Genomic DNA, 15,557 nt, shown 5'->3' on the forward strand with positions numbered 1-15,557 from the left:
CTGTGGTTACCAGGGGATGGGATGTGGGCGAAATCAGAAGATGCCAGTCAAAGAGTCCAAGCCTTCAGTCATAAGATGAATTGGGGGCCTAATGTATAGCATGGTAACTATAGTTAACGATGCTGCATTAGATACTTGAAACTTGATAAGAGAATAGATCTTAAGTCTTCTTACACACACACAAAAATGGTAACTATGAGAGGTGATGTGTGCATTAATTAACGTGATTGTGGTAATCATTTCACAGTGTATACATATGTATACCAAATCATCACGTTGTACTCTTTAAATACACACAATTTTATTTCTCAGTTACACCTCAATAAAGCTAAGGGGAAAAGAATCACTGTAGTGTATGATAGAAAATTCTAAGGGGGAAGGTATAGTTCAGTGATCGAGCTTGTGTGCTTAGCATGCATGAGGCCCTGGGTTCAAGCCCTGGTACCTCCATTAAATAAAAATAAATAAATAAACAAACCCAATTACCTTCCCCCCAAAAAAACCCCACAATAAAAGAAAAAAAATGCTATAGTAGAGTTAAACATGTGCTTACTTACAGGGGTGGGGCATGTCACCTCTCCTGGGGGAGAGAAGTTGGCTAGGGCCCACATGCACAAATGTCTGTCTATGCCATGATCCATTTCCATGCCAGGGACTGATATGTTTCTATGTGAGGTTTTGGAATTTTTACTATGGAGGACAGGAGAGTTGGATTTCAGAGGGCAAGAGTAGAGACTTTCTTATCTTCAAATATATATACACTTATTGAGCACTTATTGCGTACCAGACTCGTTTCTAAGGACAGGGAATACAACATGAAACCAAACAGACAAACATCCCTATCTTTATGAAGCTTATATTGTACTGGAGGGAAAACTGGTAATAGTGTCTAACTAGGGAAAGCACCAGGCGCTTTTAGGCTGTGGAATGAATCTGTATTGTAGTGGTAGATGCATGATGCTATGCAATTCTCAAAACACGCAGAACTTTAAAACACAATGAGTGAACCTTAATATATATAATTTTTAAAAAAATCAATCAGAAGGTTGGGAGAATCCCAGGGTGGAATGGAGACACTAAGGCTAAAGACAATAGGGACTGTATAGAAACATGGGAAGCTAGTTGGTAAAGTTGTTTCTCATGGGGGTATGGCTTAACAATTCCAACATTGCTGTACAAGTATCCTGGGATAAGCAAATAAATTAAATGTGTACATGTGTGACTGAAACATTATTCTGCACACTGGAAATTGACACCTTGTAACTGACTATACTTTAAATCAATCAATCAATCAATCGATCAATTGAGGGAGCCAGGCCACTCACTATTGGTGACAGAGGTTACAGACAAGCAAGGAAAGAAGGCTAGAATGATCCATATGGTATTGGATTAGAGTCAGAGATACCAGCATAAATTCATGCTGAGCTTAATACAGATACAGATGGATTCATACAGAGATAATTACAGATGCGACAGAAAGAAAGTCTGAGCCATGGCAGTGGTGGGAGGGAAGAAGGCAATGGACTTGAGAAATCTTATTTTATGGACTGGGAAGAAGAAAAGAATGGTCTGGAAGGAGAAAGGCCCCCTGACCATGGACAGTCCCTACACTACCCTATCATGTGACCATGCTCAGGGTGCCATGGCTTTACCATGGCTCAGTACTGACTGCATAGGGTCCTCGCTGAAACTCTGGGGTCCTGATCCTCACGTCTAGGAATCAGGACACTGAAGCCCCGACTGAGAGTTTCCCAGCTCACAGCTCTCAAGGACAAATTGAAAAGTTGAAAGTAGACCTTCTGACCATATATCCCATGATTTTCTTTTTTTTTAATTTTTATTTTTCTATTGAAGTGTAGTCGATTACACTTCAGTGTTAACAATGTTAGTTTCAGGTATATATATATATATATATACACACACATATTTTCAGTTTGCCTCTGTCCCACAATACTTTTTGTGACAGTACCAAGACATCTTGAAGGGGGCATATATCATTGTACTCTGCTGAATCCTAGGAAGTTTGATGGTGCAAACAGCCACCTCCCCACCCCCCACCAAACCCCGGGGACAGGTCCTAGCCCAGTTTAAGCCTGACTCAGAAAAAACTTCTCTAAAGGTCTTATAAGTTCTGATATGAATAACGTCTCTTTACAACCTAGATAGAAGGTCAGGGTGACAGGTTTCCCGCTACTATATTACCATCTTTTGAGATCCCAAATGGATCTTGGGACCTCGTGTGTGTGTGTGTGTGTGTGTGTGTGTGTGTGTGTGTGTGTGTGTGTGTGTCTCTGTGTGTGTGTGTGTATGTGTATCTCCTAAATTTATAGATTGCAGAACATATGTTCTCATCTGTGCACATGTTCTTAGGGTTGTCAAGGGCTGTAACTGCCCCAAACAAATTTTCCCAGGCCTAACAGCTGCTGGCTCCCCTTACGTGGTTAGCTGAGAGTGAAACCAACCACAGGAAACTATCATGCTAAAGTCACGCCCTTCCGGGTTCTCAGGCCTCGAGATGATAATGGTGGAGATCGGGAGCAGGGCAGAGCCCAGAGTTATCTATCTGATTGATATCTATTTGATTATCAGACCATGTTATAGCTAATATTATTAGGCCTCTGAATCATCAGGCTCCTGAAACCATAACATATAAAGATTTTTCGACACTCTCTGCCGCCCATTTAAAATCATTTCTAATTTATTTTCCCCCAAACGTCTTAGTAGTGGCTCCAAACCAGTCTTGGAAAGGCATCCCACCTTGTTAGCCCTGCACTTCCTCCTCTGTCTGGTCCCACCCCAACTCAATGCCACCCTTCTCCCAGCCCCAAAGAGCAGAATTTCTTCTCAGCCTTGAATCCCTGCCATGACCATCTTCTTCTGAATGGTTATATGGACCGATCCTTAGCATTCTGGAACCTTTCTGGATATTGAGCCTTTGTGAAAGAGGACTGAATCTTATAGCAGTGAGAAATATGAGTGTGGAAAGATTTTTTTTTCTCTCAAGTCCATTTTGATCTCAAGGAGGAAAAGGATGTTTGTTAAAATGCGTATCTGACCATGAGAATTTAATCTCTCTAACAATCTAATTTAACTTGACCCATCTTCATGTATTAATAGCTTTTAGAGCAGTGTCCTCCCTCCCTCTCTTACCCACTCTCTTTTCTCCTTTCTAAAGGATACATATTCATTAAAATCTCCGGGCTTAGTTGCTCAGAGGTGGACTAGGGGACTGCTTCAGCTGCTAAGTTCTTCTCTGTTCCCGAAGGAAAATCATTGGAACATCTATGTCGGCAGCCGTCTTGGAGAAAGACACGCGATTGGAGGCATTAAATGAAATTACATTGTGGTTCTAAGTTAAACTGTCTGAGAACTGACTTCCTCGACAGCTCTGATTCAGGCCTCCCAAAATGTCGCACACTATGACTCATGCTTCCTTCTGGAAATGACAAAACTTCCTCACCACCCTGATCTAAGCCGCCTGCTTTTGGTCCTCCGTGCTCTCAGGAAGGGATTGAGTTGTATGTTCCATTTTTTCCATGGTGGGCAAGGAAACCCATCTTTTGTTTTTCCAAAGGGAGAAACACACACACACACACACACACACACACACACACACACACACACACACACACACACACACACACAGAATGACACACTGAAAATTCTGAAAATTAATACCAGGCAGAGAATCAATACCATCATCCCCACCCTCCGCACCCCTGGAAAATAAATAAATGATTTCAGAATTGTAAAAACCGGAGGGAGCTGACTTTTTAACCATTTATGTCCCAGAGCTCTTAAAAAATATGTTCCGTTTTCTAAAGAAAGAAATGTATGGTAACTTTGCCAAGCTCATGTTTTTAATATTCAAAGTAGTCTTAAAGAGCTTGGATTTTGTAGGTGGCTAAAATTCAGTGCTGAGCAGTGTTGCTGGCGTGTTGCCCAAGGAAACTGCCTTCCCTGTGTGTCACTGGAAGAGACGCTGGGGGGACGAGTAAATCTGGGGCATCAAAGAGAGGAGAGGAGAGGGAGGATGAGCAGAGGAAGGGGTACAATTGCCAATGACATTTTGTTCTTCTGAAATCTGCTCTAGACTATCCCATAGCAGCCCCAAGTATAAACGTGTGCCAATCTGTGTATCACAATGCATAACCCAGCACTGATTAACAAATATTATTTACTAGAGTGAAAAAGCATTTAGGATATTAACTCAGTATAAACATTTACCATCTGGTGAATAAGGATTTGTTTTGAGGGTGAGAAATTTTGAGATCAGAAATTTAAACTTATTTTTTTATTTTCTCGCTACATTAACTTGAAATTCTGATGAATGCTTTCTATATGACATGTATGCAATAAAGCATGGTATGCATGCCTACTTATACAGCCTTACTTTTGTTCTCTGAGTCTTTGTACATGATGATGGAGAAGGCGAACGTTGTCTTAGATACACTCCATCTCTTTTTCTGTCCCCACAGCAAGGCAGTGGGAATCAGTCCTGAGTTCTATTCCCAGCTCCACTACTGGGTTATTTTGGGCTAGCAGTTTAATTGAAAGTAAGAGGATGGAGCAGATGACTCCCAAAGAAACCTTCCAATTTTGAAATTCTATGGTCCAAAATTATTTTTCTATAGCCATGGGATTTCTCTTCTTCTTTTCCAAGGAAACACCAAGATGTATTGCCTGTTCTTGTTGACAGTTCTTGACTGTCACTTGGGGACTCTAATGACTGCCAAGCTCCAAGTCCTAGGAGATAGGGCCTAGGAACAGGACCATCACCCATCCTACTCTTTCTGGACCCCCCTCTCCACTGGCAGATCTCCACTGGCCCTTGGCCTGGTTCTGAGAGGGATCAGGAGGCCTGCCAGAACCTAAGGCAAGATACTTATGTTCCTCCTTGATCAACATTGATTTGCATTTCTTGCAAACAATTTTATGAGTCAGTAGAAGTCCCCATTCATGCCACACACATTTATGAGTGCTTGTCATATGCTTAAATCACTGTGAAGTTTCCCAGGTAATGATTCATTCTTTGAATCTTGTAAGTTCCTCAGACTTTGAGAGTACTCTATTATATATTTTTTAAAAAGTACTCAGAATGAGGGAGGAGCCTGTTTTATGGCCCCGAAGGAATGAAATGAAGAGGAGGAAGAGGTGGGGAGGGGTGAACAGACATCCAAGAGAGACTGGGGTGATTCACAAGAGGTGGGAAGAATGGGCCCCAAGAGGTCCATGCTTATAGAAAACAAAAAGTTCTAATTAAAGCATTCAACTAAGATCTGTCCTGATGGTGGTCTATTATCAGTTGGTCAGCCTTCTGGCAAACATTGAATTCCACTTGGGTTCCAGGCATCATTCCAGGTGCTGAAGATAAATCAGCGAACATGACAACACTGCAGAATGGAAGGAGCTTCAAGTCTACAGAGAAGGAGAAAGGCAGGAAGGGAGAGAGGGGGGAAGGTCATTTCAGAGCTTAATAACCACTAAACGACCAACCACTAAAGGGACCAAAGGAAGAGATAGTACAGGGTGTGACTGGGGAGGGCCGGAGTGGCTACTCTAGTTAGGGTAGTCAGAGAAGAATTTTCTAGAAGGTAATATTTGGGCTAAGGCCTGAATAATGATCTACAGGTAGCCTTGTAAATATTTGGGGGAAGAGTTCCACGTTAAAAGAACAGCAAATGCAAAGACATTCACAGCTTGCTTGAGGGTCAGAAAGAAGGCTGGTGTGGCTGGAGTACAGTGGATGAGAGGCGAGAATTGTAGGGGATGAGGCTGGAGAGTTGAGAAGGGGCCAGCTCATGCAGGGCAAGCTGATGCCTTAGTAATAATAATAATAATAATAATAATAATAATAATAATAATAATAATAATAATAATAATAATAATAATAATATAATATAATAATAATAATAACAGCTGACATTTATTGAATCATTGCATCAGGCCAAACACTTCCTGTGGATTAGCTTCTTTACTGGTCACATCTACTCCATGAGGTGGGTGCTATTTCCAGTGTTCACATGGCCATTGGTACATGCTAGACCTGGGGTGTGAGCCCCCGCCCAGAGTCTGATCCCAAACCTGGTTCTAGTTATCAAATATTTTACTCAATTGACATACCAAGGAAATAGGCAGACTCACATACCTTGTTGTGCACATATAGGAGGCATGCCCAGTATCATCATCCAACTTAAAGTCCAGAAGGCACTATGGAAGGGACCGAGCTTGTTTAGAAGTCTGTGTAAGAGTGGAGAGCAGTGCATGAGACTACAGCCTCTGTGTGGCTGCTCTGTCCACTGCCTATGGGTAGAATGTCATTTTTCCTTCCCTGATCTACCCTCAACCCTCACCCTCGGCCCAATGCTACTGAATATGGTGCCCAACTCACTCCGGCATCTCTTGAGGACACACCTCCCAGAGAAGAGGCACTGGAGAAAGGTGAGAAACATGCCGGCAGAGCAACACGAGCCCATGTTCCAGACTTACTCCTGCCTCAGTCACCCCTGAGGGTTGTTGGAGATGATCATCTAGTTCTCTGGGCTTCTGCTTTCTCATCTGTGAAATGAGATTGGCCCTACACAGGAAAACGTAACAGTAGGCAAAGGCAATTCAGCAGTCCCCAGGAGGTGCCATAAACTTTAGACTTTAAAAGAAATCATAATGTTTACTTGCTGAACTGCCGTCCCTAGAGCACACTGAAATTTGCAGTCTGGCTAGTATGATGGGCAGAATAATGGCCCCCCCAAGATGTCCACATCCCAATCGTCATCTTACATGGCAAAAGGGGCTTTTTCTTTTTTGGTTTTTCTTTGTAGGGGGAGGTAATTAGGTTTATTCATTTATCTACTTATTTTAAGGGAGGTACTGGGAATTGAACCCAGGACCTCATGCATACTAAGCACACACTGTACCACTGAGCTATACCCTCCCCTCTAACAGGCTTTAAAGATGAAATTAAATGAAAGATCTTGAGATGGGGAGGTTATCCCGCATGATCCAGGTAGGTCCGAATGGAATCACAAGCTTCTGTCTAAGAGGGAGGCAGGAGAGTGAGTGCCACTGATTTGATGTTAGGAGGTCTCAACCCACCATTTCTGGCTTTGAAGATGGAGGAAGGGGCCATGAGCCAAAAGACGCAGGCAGCCTCTCAAATCACTAGAAAATGCAAGGGAATGGATTCTGTCCTCCGAGACTCCAAAAGGAGCCATCCTGCTGACACCTTGCCTTTAGTCCAGTTAGACTGATTCTGGACTTCTGACCTCCAGAACCAGAAGATAATCAGTAAGTACTGTTTTGAGCCACTAAATAGGTGGTAGTTTCTTATGGCAGCAATAGGAAACTCAGCTGGCGTGACCTTTGGCAGTGCAAGCTAGTGTTAACTCTCCACCATAAAGTCTTGTAATAAAAACTCTAAGGAGAATTTCCAATTTGTGCCTCATGACCTGGTTTCTTTAATTTGTCAGCAATGCTCCACCCCCTCCCCACTCACCCCTCTTACCTTGATCTCTTCTGCAACGTCAGGTTGGTATTTATCATTTTTCATTTCACAGGACACTGTTCCACAAAGGGAAAAAAATAACAACATCAAAAGGCAAATCCACCTATAGGCAAAAGTATTTGAGTTCTGTTTTAGAGAAATATTCCATGTACGAGCGCCATATTTGTTCTGTAAAGGGTGTGGCCACTTTTCTCTCTACTCCATGAACGGATATTCTGTGAAAGTACAAAACAGTCCTTGGATTCCAGAGCCATGTGCCATATACACTGACATAACTCACACCCCTCCTTCATTGACTAAATATAATGGGAGCTGTGAGAACTTTAAAGGCGGAGCGGTAGCCTCCTCGGTTTGGGAGGGATCTTAAAGATCACTTAAGTCCAACTGTGAGAACAGACATCTCAAAAATGGGATATGGTGGGGATTAGCCCTTTGCTAAATTAAATTGGGTCCTCTCTGGATCCTTGTAAGTTCTCACATGTCTATAAAATAAACATAGAAAGGCTGCCCTTCCCTGGTGCTACTCTGGAGGAGTGAGAAATAGGTCTCTTGGTCTATCCATGTAAGAGGAGCTGGGATGTCCAACTTCTGAGGCTGGGCAAGTGTTCCATTTCTCTTTAGCCTGAACTAGGCTAACATTTACTGAAGCTCTGAAGCTACTGTTGCTACAGAAGCCAACCAAGCAGATGAATACTGATATTCTTAGAAGAGATAATTTGAGAGTAATTTTCTACATCAAATGAAGATTCTAGGATAGCTACACACTGCAGATTTCTTTTTTAACCTAATACTGAGTAACAAACATTGTGGTTGAAGGTACTGTGGAAAAAAAAAAAAACTCTTCTTCAGCTTTGTTTAAGTTTAGAAGGGTAACAATCACGGGGATTTTTTTTTTTTTTAAGATGGGAAACTTTTTGTTCTCAAGTCAAACAATTGACTATATTGCCTTCACAAGTCAAAAAAAAAAATCTTTAAAAAATCTGACCGTGAAACATGGATATAATTTCCCATCTCTCAAAACATAACCTCAGATTACAAAATCCCACTTAAACTTCTCTTTTCTTTGAATCAAATGAGAAGCAGGAAAGTGAAACTGAAACACTGGTGTAAATAAGGAGCTTTTCGAGGAGTGCAGAAAAATCTGCATGTACACAATTTCTCAGTATTGCCAATATTTCGATAGATCTTTTTGGAAAGTTCAACGTAAAGAAAATCTACTTAACCCTTAATCAAAATGTTCTCGGTATTTGCTTTGTTCTTGGTTCTCTACAATTAGAACACAACAAGCATAATTTTTTAGTGAATTCCTGCCTCTTTTTTTCCTTTTTCTTTTTATTTATTTTTTAATTTTTTAAAATTGAGTTATAGTCGGTTTACAATGTTGTGTCAATTTCTGGTGTATAGTCTGCCTTCCAAATGAATGCTATTGGTGATGTTTCTTACTTTTTGTATCACATTGCTTAATGAAGATACCGAACTTTTAAGGGTTTGTAGTATGTTAAGAAAACAGTGGATACTTAGATGCTAAATTATGTCTGCCCAATTCAGAGTTTTCTGCCAAATCTAGGAGCCTTTAATAAAAAACCTTTTAAATGTTCAAGGCACATTAAACCTGGAATTGAAAGGTCACTAAAAGACACTGAGATTTTCAACCAAGTGTAGTTCCCTTCTGGAGAAAGATAACAGTTCTGATTCTCTGCATGAATATTCTTAAGGAATGATGAAGGGGTTTCTGAGAGTCAAGGTCCTTTAAGATCAGAAATAAGAGCATCAATTTATTCTATACGTCTGTTTCCCTTCAATTAGAAACCTGTACAATTACGTACACAGCAAAGTGAAAGCTTCTGCCATGCTGCATACATATTACTTGCTATATGCTTGAACATTTGCAATTATATGCTTTATGTCATATTTCTTTCAAAACTCGGCTAAAGAAATTGCATGAAATTGTATCCCTCTCTCTCTCCAGTTGTATCATCAAGAGCCTATTATAAAGTCTATCTACTAGGCTTTCAATGTTGGAATAACTCCACAGTCCATTGGATGGACTAATGAAGTTGTGTTTGGCAATAAAAAGCAAACTTTCACCTTTCCATTCAAGACCATCAGAGTAACCCAGAGCGTTATCCAACAGTAGTAAAGTTTTTAAAATTAAATTATTTTGCCTGTAACTTCTCTCTGTCACTGGAAGACAAGGAGATGACACAACTCCATGCTTTGTTGTCCTTGTATGAAGTGAACAACAGATGAGCAGTGACCTATCACTGGCTGACTTTGAAAAAGAAGGAATGTGATTGGTCGCTGACCATAACGTGCATCTGTTATTTACATAGTGATGTGTGGACTGGAGAGCTAGCAGTGAAATCTGGACTTTATGTAATTATTCATAATTAATACATGATGATGACTGAAATTTGAACGAAGTTGTTGGGTGACTGATGTTAACTAGCCCATGGTGATTGAAATTCATGTAAATCAGAACTGGCAAAGTGAGGACTATCTGTATTATTACAGATCTGTTTCTTTGCTTGTTATGTTTCTCCCACCAGAATGTAAGCTACGAGGGATGAAGACTTGGCCTATTTTGTTTACAGGTATGTGCCCAATGCCATAGAACAAAGCCACAGTAGGGGCTCAACCAATACTTGTAGGAAAAAAAAGGAAAGGAAAGAAAGAGAGTGGAAGAGAACAGGAGGGAAGGGAAGTCAGAGCTCAAATCATCAAGTTAGATCAACTATCACGGCTCTCTAAGAAGCAAAGTAACTTTCCCAAAGGCACTTCAGCTCTCCAATTTTCTAACTTGGGTTCTGATATTTACCCCCTAACTTACACTGTTCCTCTTTCTCTCTCTCTCTCTTTCTCTCTCTCTCTCTCTCTCTCCTTCTCTCCAATCCTTAATTCAGGCTATGCATTCACATGAAAATGGGACTAACAACATTGTCGGAGCCTTAATCACTTGACCTTTTGAGGAGGGATTAGAGCCTTAGCTCAGAAGGCCACAGCCCTGTGGCAGGGAGGTGACATTAGGGTCTTCCCAGACTTCCCAGTATCAGACCACAGAGCCTACTAATTCTTAGTCTATGTCAAACTATTTGCATTTTCTTTCCTAAATGTCCTTGTGTGGGGCTACAATCAGAGAGGACAGGACGCTGGGGTTTTTCTCTGAGTACCTCACTCCCTTGAAGTTAGGTTTCTAATTTACTCATGGGGCTCCTGTGTCCCAGAGCAGATGGGGCAGCCTGGCTAACTCGGAGGGGAAAAGACTGACTTCAGATGAAAAACTTCTGTTTCTGTGACTCAGGACTTAGTCAGCTACCTGGTTGAGGATGTACTATTTGTCAGAAAGTAGATCTGGAGGAAATATCACTCATTCTGGCTAGAGTAATGGTTTTCGGTGCATTTTTTACTCATGAAATTCAAAAAGAACAGGGTGCCAGTTTAACCTTGTGGTTAAGGTTATGAATGAGAAAGGAAGTTTAAATTACCCAGGGAGGCCGTCCCCTTAGTCAGAGTTTCAGAGCATTCCAGACTCTTGTGTCAATTAAAGCATCTTGAACTTCAATAAAATAACAAAAAGGCAAACGGTGGTCTGTTTGGAGATTCCCCCACTCCCCTACCCTTTTGCCCACTTGCGTTCTCTCTCCCCCTAACTCCCTCCTTCTCTCTCTCTTTCCCTCTTTCTTTCCTTCTTTCCTTGAAAAAAAAAAAAAGCAGCTGTTCTTTATAAGAATAAAATTACTTAAGTAATTAATTGGAAATGACCTTAGCTGATCTAAAGTTTCTAAATCCAGGCTCTATAAGCAACAACTATATGTTTTCGTTCATTTCAGATCTTTTGTTTGTTTCCCTTTCCTTCTCCGTCTCTCTCTCTTCCTCCTGGACCCTCAGATCACTATGCTTTGGACCTCCCACTAATGGTTCAAACCTGAAAACGAAGGAGCTTGACTCCCTACAGAAAGAGTTGCGAGGAGTCAATGGGGCCTGAGCCTCTTCTTGTTAGATACTCTTGCAGAAAGTTTGGGGAAAAGAATTAGTTGGCTAGAATTAGTCTTCGGTTTGGTCCATTTCCAACATCTGTGCTTTCCCTGGTTGTTATTAGCATAAATATTTGAGAGTCAACAACTGAAAGAATTTGAAAAACGTATTGACTGAAGATTTTTGTCACAGACACTCCATCTCGACTGGCATCTTTCACTCTTTAAAAGGGCTCTCATTTTAAACAGAACTTTCTTCTTTTGTCCTATTGGATTTCAATTATGTGCCAGCCCTGTAGGGAGACACCAAGATGGAGAGGACGTAGATCTGACCCTTACAGCTTAAAACCATGCAAGGAGATGATTCTGGATAGCCAAAAGCTGAATAAGAACATAGGGCTAAAATAATAGTAAGAGAAGACGTTGAACAAGAAAGGGCCCATGCAGACCTTGTTTGACTTTCAGGTTACCATTACAGACAGAATATACCAAAGAAGGTCTGAGGAAAGAGGAACACCTTGGGGGTTGTGGTCAGGAGGGCACGCGAGGATGGAGAGAGGAGTTCAGATCAGAGATGCATCTGGAAGGAGTTGGAAGGCAGAGTTGCAGGGGAAGGTATCTTAGGTGGAGAATATGTGGGCAAACAGGGCCACCAAATGAGGTTGCACAATCCATAACACAAGGGATTGCCATTCACATCATATTCTCTGCACAGAATACAATCTGTGTGGCCACTGGTGGCAATCTTGGGGCAAAAGTCTAAGAGTTATCCAGTATAAAATCTCTAGTGGAGACAAGGAGTAGACTTGCTACCTGGATGTAAGTACTCAGAAGGCAAGGCCTGGGTCTTATTTGTCTGTGGATCCTCAGAGCTTTGCATAATGCCTGGCACATCTTAGTTATTTAATACATGTCTCCCAAGTGAATGAATTGTATAACTCAATCTTATCCACATCCCACCAGTTGGTTGGTCCAAATGAGGGGGAAGTCACAGAATGGGGAGAACTCATATTTCTTTGAGAACTCTGGATAATGTTGGGACTTCAGCCCCCACACTAGTCCCATCCCAAGTCATTTCAGTTACTCCCAGGACTTTAAAGGGTGTTTTACAGGTGCTCATACACAGCCCTCTCTTATTCTTCCAGTTTGGTCTTTATCCAGTGTTTTGAAAGGGCCAGCACCCCTGCCATGCCCACTCTGCAAAGCCTTCACCCCTTCTGCATGTACAGTATATCTATCGCCCAGGTATTTATCTGCAGCGCACCCAAAGCTGCTATAGGAGAGGCCATGATGGCGTCATGGTTCTTTTGATTCCTGGGATTGAAGCCTTATTAATTCTATGGAGGAATGGAGAGAATGGCCTTTTGTCCTCCAGGGTCATACACATAGACACGAAGCTATTGTTGAATGTCTCATATCTGACACAGCCCTCCGTAAAAAAAATGTCATCAGCTTCTGCTGATCCCAACAAAGAGATGCATGTCATGCAGCTCTTTCTACACCCTGTTCTCGAGGATCTTTCTGTTTTTTGTGAAAGAATGCACATTAGAAAATATGGGAGGTCTGTGGGAACATAGAGTATTTTAGTTTGGCTGGAGCGAAAGTTTTGTCCAGGCGAACGGGGACAGAAATTGGCTCAAAGGGAGACTGAATTAAATCGTCAGAATGAATAAATATGAACCCTAAATATTATTTAGTGGAAAACCATTTGAAAGTTATTTGACGAGAAGCCATGGTTTTATGATTAAGTATGGAGAAAAACATCATTATGACTGGTTAAAAATGTAACAAAAGTCTGGGCAGAACAGGACAGTGGAGTTACACAGACCCGGGTTCAAGTCTCGGCCACCTTAGTTAAGTCACTTAACCTCAGGGACTTCCTCGTTTCCTTATCTGTAAAATACGTATACTACCCACTTCTCGGGATCTTTTGTAAGAATCATTCATAAAATGCTTAGCACAAAACCTGGAACATAGTAAATATCTAATAAAATGACCAGAAAAAAGGAGCATATTGTAAGGTATGCTCACTTCTGGGGTGATCAGGAATCCCCAAACATAGCTAAATAATAAGTAAGCAAAACTGCAAAGGAGACAGAGTTTTTTACTTGGGGCTCCTTATCTTCTCCTTAACCAACCAATGGCCCAGATAATAACTAGGGAACCAGTTTGATTAATTAAGTCACATTGTGGTGGTAGCACCTGGTTTTCTCCCATAAATTCCAAAAGGAAGGAGGCTGGGAGTCACCCACGGTAGAAGTTCAGAGATCAGCAGCAGTTTGGGACAAAGATGGTGGTCTTTTGAGTATGATTTTTTTGTCCCTAACCTTTTGCCCCTAACTTTTTGTACCACACTTAAGATGACTCATCATTACCCAGAGTTTATTTTGGATACAGTGGCTCAAGGCTTTTACTCCACTGAGCACTCTGTGTATTTCAGTCAAAGTTCATTGTGGAAGACTGGCACTGGACATCCAGAAGTGTGACCTACAGTTGCCCATCCACCATTTTTAAGCACCCTATTCCCAGAAGCCAGAAAGCCCTGGATTCCAGGAACAGGCTCCACTTACCAAGAATTTCTAAGATCCCTGAAGATCAACTTCCACCTTATCAAGTACCTTCCAATTATTTTGGAAGAAGTGACAACACTACCGTCTCTTAGGATTATGGTTGCAAGTCTAGAGGTTCCTGAAGAGAGTTCATCATTGCATTTTTAAAATTTCCATTGACATAACTTCCAATAATATGAAGAAGAAAATTTTTAAATTGCAAATCCTGGCCATTTTGTAATCGATGGTGTATTTAAGGATGAGTCATACTTATGGTTACCAAGGGGGAGCGAGAGAGAGGGATAAATTAGAAGTTTGGGACTAGCAAATACAAACTACTATATACAGAATACATGAACAACAAGTATAACACAGGGAACAATATTAAATAACTTACAATAACATATAATGAAAAAGAATATGAAAGAATATATATGTATGTCTATGTGTATGTATAACTGAATCCCTTTGCTGTACACCAGAAACTAACACAACATTGTAAATCAACTATACTTCAATTAATTTTTTTTTTAAAAGAGAATCATTCCTACTAGATGGCACTAGAGAAACAAGAAGTTTCTTGATGTGGTCTACTTCCCTGAGACACAAAAACCGCCAAATCTTGTCTCAATCTGAAAACTGAGTGATCAATCCATGGGATGCCTGACTTCGGAACAGAGGAATAGGACCACGCCACATGTGGGGGACTGGATTAAGAGCCAAGAAACCTGGGTTCTTCATTCTCTCTGCCCATATCTTGTAGCCTTGGAGAAGAGAGTTTCCAGGAGCCTCCTCATGATTTATGACACTGCTCACCTTGGACCAGGAGAGTTAAGAGACTTAAGGAAAGAAAGAACTTGGTAAGAGCTTCGAACTAACTGGCACTAGCAAAGTCGTCCACCAGTAATACTCAAACAAGGAGTCCTCGAGAATACCAATGTTGTAGCCAATCTTTCTGACATGTCAGCAGCCTGAGAAATGCCAGTGGGTTTCTACTGTCTGGGGCAGAGCTTCCTCTGAGGAAGTCCTCCTGAAGTGGCAAGTGTTTTCTTTTCCACTGCTTGAAGGTCACACCAAATCACTTCTTCCTCAAATAGATCTCATTTTCACAGGCTCATAAAATGGCCAAGTTAGGATGTGTCTTGGTTGATGAAGTCAGTTGAGGGTGTGAGGCTGACTCAGGCTTACCCAAGTTCCTCTGTTTATTCAGTACCAGGAATATTTTAAATCAGAGCTGACCTTAAAATAACAAGTCTTTTGAAAAAGGGCTCAGTACTGACTCTTAAGAATCTCCTACAGCGACTCCCTTACTTTTCTCTTTCAATGGTCACTGTTAGAAAGTCTATGACAATATATGCCTCGTGTCTGATATTTTCACTTTCGCTAAAGAACATGATTGTGCCACATAAAATTCTAGGATGCATGAGGGCTGATGAGAATACCTTAAATTCCTTTGCTCACTGAGAACATTATGGCAGAATTTTATCTCTTGCACTGGGATACTTAGAAATTGGCCTGCGTGAATATCTTTGT

The 15,557-nt window shown here is 41.2% G+C and overlaps 1 long non-coding RNA gene across 1 annotated transcript; it reads right to left on the reverse strand.

Annotated features, from left to right (window-relative positions):
• Window positions 1–4,197: 4,197 nt before the first annotated feature.
• On the reverse strand, window positions 4,198–7,630 carry LOC123612171 (uncharacterized). Its single transcript, XR_006719383.2, has 3 exons — window positions 7,502–7,630; window positions 6,149–6,240; window positions 4,198–5,418 (listed from the first exon to the last, which is right to left on the reverse strand). It is a non-coding gene; the product is annotated as an uncharacterized LOC123612171 (long non-coding RNA).
• Window positions 7,631–15,557: the final 7,927 nt, after the last annotated feature.

This window comes from Camelus bactrianus, chromosome X, assembly GCF_048773025.1.
Source record: "Camelus bactrianus isolate YW-2024 breed Bactrian camel chromosome X, ASM4877302v1, whole genome shotgun sequence".
Lineage (NCBI taxonomy): Eukaryota > Metazoa > Chordata > Mammalia > Artiodactyla > Camelidae > Camelus > Camelus bactrianus.